Consider the following 7,040-nt stretch of genomic DNA (forward strand, 5'->3'; position numbering starts at 1 on the left):
AATCCCCTATTCTGGGAAAATGGATACATGTATATGTGTGATAAGTGTACATGTGAGATATGTGTACATGTGAGATACATGTATATGAGTTGCTCTGCTGTTCACCTAAAACTATCACAACATTATTAATTGCCTATACTCCAATACAAACTAAAAAAATTAAAAAAAAGAAGAAATCACCTATTCCTTCCCAATACACTTTTTTCCCCCCCAAGGCCTATATCAACTCAGCTGGGCTTTGCAATTTGTTTGCTTTTCAATCTTGAGCAAGAAAAGAAACCACTCACAGCTTCAGTTTATCCATAAACAAATGAGGGAATTTATCTCCCTAAATTTTGGGCTGCAATGAGACACGTAGTTCAGTTTGAATTTTAAGATGTTTGCCTATCAGCTGTGCGCTTCAGGATGCATTATTCATTTTCTGTGAGGATCCATTTCTTCATATGTATAAATATAGTCAATATATACAGACTTGCTGTAAGGAGTAGACAGGTATTGTAGGCTCTTAATACAAGATCAAAATAATCACTACTACTTCTCACTAGACAGGTTTCTGCCCTCTTCCCTCTCCTCATCACATCACTAACTCATATACTCCTCTGGGACTTAACTTAACACAGGACAATTTCCTTGCATATATCTAGGAACTGAAAGAAAAAAGCTAGATTTTTTTCTGAAACACTAAACGTGAATTCTCAATCCTTTGTATCCTTGTGATTCTCTATGAATTGGTGCATAGAATAGTGCAGATATATGTTTAGTATTTTAAAAACTTGCTGAATAAACAGTTTAAACAAAGACAGTAGACAAACTGGGGTGAAGTTATTTTAGATAAATGAATCCAACAAAAATATGAAGTCAGTTTCTCTGCCCCCAAAGTCTGTTCATGTCCATAGAGTAGATGCAGGCCAGAAACCCATGGGTCCTCCCACTAGGTCACCTTCCATGACAAACTGACCAACTCATCTATTTCATTCTGTTTTAAAATTATTTTTCTTTTACTATCAATTAATTTAGCAAACATTATACTAGTTTCATGTGTACAATGTAGTGATTTGAGATTTGTATATATTGTACAATGATCACAATAAATCTGGTTAACATTAATCACCATACATAGTTAAATAACTTTTTTTCTTATGATGAAGAACTTTCAAGATCCACCTTCCTAGCTATTTTCAAACATTAATACAGTATTATTAACTATATTCACCATGCTGTACATTACATTCCCACAATCTGTTAGCTCATTTTATAACTAGAAATACATACCTTTTGATCTCCTTCACCCATTTCGCCCACCCCTTACCCCGTCTCAGGCAACTGCCAATCTGTTCTCTATGAGCCCACCATTTTGTTTGCTTTTTAAAGATTACACATATAACTAAGATCATCCAGGACTTCCCTGGTGGTGCAGTGGATAAGAATCTGCCTGCCAATGCAGGGGACATGCCGCAGAGCAACTAAGCCCATGAACCACAACTACTGAAGCCTGAGTGCCTAGAGACTGTGCTCTGCAACAAGAGAAGCCACAGCAAAGAGTAGCCCCCACTCACTGCGACTAGAGAAAGCCTGCACTCAGTGTAGCCAGAAAAAAATTTTTTGTAAATTATCCAGTAATTAGCTTTCTCTGTCTGACCTATTTCTCTCTATAGCCTCTGGAGAGAGCACCCACTGCCCTCCTGACACTGACACTTGGATTCTGACTTCGCAGTTGTGAGAGAATAAACTTGTGTTCTTTGAAGCCACCAAATCTGTGGCAATGTTTTACAGTAGCTGCAGGAAATTAATCCAGTTCCTTATGAAATAATAGGATTTCCCAGGTGGCTCAGTGGTAAAGAATCCTCCTGCAATACAGGAGACACAAGAGACGCAAGTTTGATCCCTGGTTTGGGAAGATCCCCTGGAGAAGGGAATGACAATCCACTCCAGTATTCTCGCCTGGGAAATCCCATGGACAGAGGAGTCTGGATGGCTATAGTCCATGGGGTCGCAAAGAATGGGACATGACTGAAGCGACTGAGGACACACATGAAATAATAACCAGAAGGCACATGAGAATGTCTTACTCTACCTGGATACCTCAAACTTAATATAGTCAAACATCCTTAAGTACTTCAAGAACTAACTAAGTATGCTCATACTTATCACCAGCAGGTTAAGTCTGCCTTCTCACCTCTTTTAGTCTTCAATAAGAGGATAAACTCCTTTGGAAATGACATTCTCAAAAGATTCATCTCAAACTTAGATGGACAGAATCTTATAGTCCTTTTCACAACTAATACCACAGCCTAACTTCAAGGTAGTGAACACTGGATTTACAGCTCCAAACTTGAAAACATAGTATATACCCAGAATGACCACTGCACACTCCATCCATCCACCACCTACCAAGTCCTCCCCTAGTTGGGATACGCCCTCTACACATGTCCTTCCCATTGAGTCTTTCTCTAATCTGTCTGTATCCTCGATCTGTGCACTTTCAGCCAGGCTGTCTGTTAGGCTGCCTGGACCATCCATCCATTCGCCTCTTGTCAAAACCATCTGTAGGCTGGATGCTCCCCACGTGCACAACCTGCTGCATCTTCCTCTGAAAGAAAGTACTTTTCACCCATGTACGTCCTGCTGAATCCTCTCCTAGACTGGATGCACCATCCGCTAATGAACCTGCAGCAGGGTCCTCCTTGAGGCTAGCTGCCTTCTGCATTTATGCACTCCCTGCCATTTCCTCACATGAGCTGGCTGCAACATGCAACCATGCATCTTTAGCCATATCCTTCTAGAATGGATGTTCCTTACCATGAACGGACATGGTGCCATAATTTCCCACAGGATAAATACTTCTTCCTCTGGAGTCCTAACTTAGGATAGCTTCACCCTACATTCATGCACCAAATGATTACCTTGGCCCCTGGGCTGGCTGCATCTTGCAACCATGCACCTCCTTTAGAGTGCTCACCTAAGCTGGATGTGCCATCTACCTTCACATCTTCTCTCCTTAGCTGGCTACACTCTCCACCCATGTTTTTCCTGCCATGTGTCCCAAAGCTGGCTGCAACCTTCGCCCATGCAGTTTCTAATAGGGTCTCCCAAAGGCTGATTATACTGCACACCCATGCTACTCATGCTGGGGCTTCTCCAGCCACGTCCTCCCTAAGACTGGATGCTCTCTCCCAAGCATCACCTGAGTAGACTTCAACTAAACAAGGTGTTTTCTCCAATCATGCATCTTCTGCCAGGTCCTCCCTTGGGCTCGATGTTCCCTTTATCCATTCACTTCCTGTCAGATCCTCCTATAGGCTTTTGCACAGTTCCCCCATCCAAGGTCTGTGGAGGCCCTCCCCAGACTGGATGCTCCTTCGACCAATCCACTTGTTGCCATTACACAACTAGGCTAGGTGTCGCCTCCATTCATGCGTTTTCTGCAGAACCTCCTTTGGGCTGGCTGTATTCAACACACACACACACTTCCTGTCATATCCTCCCCTAAGTTGTATACTCACTCAAACTCTGCATTTCTGCCAGGTCCAAGAATGAGTGCACCATGCACCCACACATAGCCTTCCACATCCCCATCCCCCAGGCTGGCTTTACCGTCCACAGATACACCTGCTAAAACCACTCCTAAGCTGGATGGCTCCCTCTACACTTCCTGTTGGATCTTCCCCAAAGCAGGCTACAATCCCTCCCCCCACACACACCTTCCTCCATTGACTCAACTAGGCTGGACACAAGCTTCACCTGTGCACCCAGTTAAGCTGGCTTAACCGTGCATTGAAGCATACTCAGACACATTCCCTGCAAGTCTTGTGCTTTCAACCTGTGCATCTCCTGTTGGATTTTCCCCTTGACTTTCCATATGCTCTAATCACGCACTTCCTACCAACTTCTCTCCTAGGCTGCCTGTAACCTCTACCTATGCAGCTACAGTTTCATCCTACTATAACCTGGCTGCAGGCCCTGGTCACACAGTTTTTGAGAAGGTCCTCCCTATGATGGCTACATCCTCCAATCCCACAGACACTCAACAAACTAGGAACAGAGAAGAACCTTCTCCACATGGTAAAGATGGCAAAACCAATACAGTATTGTAAAGCAAAATAAAGTAAAAATAAAAATTAAAAAAAGAGCATTTATGAAAAACCCACAGTTAACAGCATGCTTAATGACAAAAGCCTGAAAGCTTTCCCCATGAGATCAGGATCAAGACTACCATGTCTGCTTTTGCTATTTCAATACTGTACTAGAAGTCTGTGCCAGAATAATAAAGCAAAAATAAACAACTAAAAGCTATACGAATTAGAAGAAAAGAAACAATTACTTGTGTTTGCAAATAACATGATCTTACATAAAGAAAATCTTGAATAATCCACTCCTCTAAAGAAAAAGATCATTAGACCTAATAACAGACTCAATAAAATTGCAGGATAGACAGCCAACACATAAAAATCATTTGTATGTTTATGCACCATCACTGAACAATAGCAAACAAAACTAAGAAAATACTTTCATTTATAATAGCATCAAAAAAAAAAAAAAAAACTTAGGCAGTACTCCCAAAGCAATCTACAGATTCAATGTAAGTTCTATCAAAATCCCAGTGACTATGTATGAAAAATTGAAAAGCTGGCCCTAAAATATGGAATTCTGAGGGACCCCATATAGCCAAAAATACCTTGAAACAAGAATAAAGTTGAAGTACTCACATTTCCCAATTTCAAAACTTACTACAAAGCTACAGTAATAAAGCAGTGTGACACTGACACAAGGATAGGTATATAAATTGAGTAGGATTAAGATAGGAAGGAAAGGGCAGAACTGACTTGAGCTGAATTTATAGTCCAGAAATAAACCTATTCATCTTCAGTTAAGTGATTTTTGACTATGGTACCAAGACCATTCAATGGAGAAAGAATACTCTCTTGAACAAATGGCAAAAGGATAACTGGATAGACATACATTAAAGAATGAAGTTAAATTCTTAACTCACACACTAAAATATTAATTGGATCAAAGACCCAAATATAAAAACTAAAATCAGAAAATTCTCACAGTGAAATTAGACCTCTCATCTTACACTATCCACAAAATCAATCAAAATGGATTAAAACTTAAAAGTAAGAAGATCTGAAACTGTAAATTCCTAGAAGAAAACATAGGGGAAAAGCTTCATGACACTGGTCTTGACTGTAATTTCATAGATATGTTAACAAAAACAAAAACAGGTGAGACTACATCAAACTAAAGCTTCTGTTCAACAAAGGACATTATTAGTAGAATGAAAAAGCAGCCTAGAGAACTGGAGAAAATATTTGCAAACCATTTTTCTAATAAGGGGTTGATTTCCAAAATGTTTAAGGAACTCCCACAACTCTATAGTTGGGAAAAAAAAAAAAAAAAAGCTAATAACCTGATTTTAAAATGGGCTTGAATAGACATTTCTCCAAAGAAGAGGTAAAAAAAACCAAGAGTATGTGGAAAGATGCTCAGTATCAATAATCATCAGAAAAAAGAAAATCATCACTATGAGATACTATTTTACACTTATTAGGATGTCTTTTTTAAAATTTTATTTTAAAGAAACAGTAAATGTTGTCGAGGATGTGAAGCAAACTGTTGGTGGGAATTTAAAGTGGGGCAGCCTCCATGGGAACTGTATGGAGTCTCCTCTAAAACATAAAATTAAAATTACCATATGATCCAGCAATCCTACTTTTGGATATTTATTGTAAAGAATTAAAATTAGGAACCAGAAGCGATATTAGCACTCCAAGGCTCATTAGAAGACCCTCCATAATAGCTAAGATGTAGAAATAACTTAAATGTCCATTGATGGATGAAGGAACAAAAAATGTGGTATGTACAGACAATGGAACATAATTCAGCATTAAAAAAGAACAAAACCCTGCATATGCAACAACATGGATGAACTCTGAGGACATTATACAAAATTCAATAACCCAGTCACAGAAGGACAAAAACTGCATGCTTCCACTTAAATAAGCAATCTAAAATAGTCAAACTCAAAAAAGCAAAGGACAGAATGTTCACTGCCAGGCACTTGGGAGGGGGAACAGAAAAAGAAGGAGTTTCTTATCAACAGGTATAAAATTGTTGTTACGCAAGGTGAATACATTCTAAAGATATGCTGTACAGTACTGTGTTTATAGATAATACTATATTGCATACTTAAAAATCTGTTAAATATGTAATCTTAAATGTTCTTAGCACAATCGAATTTTTTTTTAAACCTTGAAAGAAAATATAACAGTAAATATTCGTGACCTTGGATTTGGTAATGGTTTCTCAGTCATGACAACCAAAGCACAAGCAACAAAAGAAAAAGCAATTAAATTGGACTTCATCAAAATTAAAACCTTTTGTCCACCAAGGGCGTTACTAACAGATTGAAAAGATAACCCACAGAAGAGGAGAAATTATTCGTGAATCATATATTTAATAATGTCTCTGCATCCCAACTGTATAATAAATGCTCATAACACAACAAAATGACAAAGACCCAATTTAAAAACTGGCACAGGATTTAAACAGGCATTTCTCCAAACAAGATATTCAAATGACCTATGAACACATGCTGCTGCTGCTAAGTCGCTTCAGTTGCGTCCGACTCTGTGCGATCCCATAGACGGCAGCCCACCAGGCTCCCCCGTCCCTGGGATTCTCCAGGCAAGAACACTAGAGTGGGTTGCCATTTCCGTCTCCAATGCATGAAAGTGAAAAGTGAAAGTGAAGTCGCTCATTCGTGTCTAACTCTTGGCGACCCCATGGGCTGCAGCCTACCAGGCTCCTCCGTCCAAGGGAGTTTCCAGGCAAGAGTACTGGAGTGGGTTGCCATTGCCTTCTCCAATGAACACATGAAAAATACTCAAACTCCTTAGTCATTTGGGAAAAACACATCAAAATGAGTTAAGATACCAACTCACATCCATTGGGATGGCTATAAAATAAAAAAGGAGAGAGAGAGAAGTAATAAACTTTAACATGGATGTAGAGAATACAGAAATCTAATACCATTTCTT

This window comes from Capricornis sumatraensis, chromosome X (assembly GCF_032405125.1).
Source record: "Capricornis sumatraensis isolate serow.1 chromosome X, serow.2, whole genome shotgun sequence".
In the NCBI taxonomy this organism is placed as follows: Eukaryota; Metazoa; Chordata; class Mammalia; order Artiodactyla; family Bovidae; genus Capricornis; species Capricornis sumatraensis.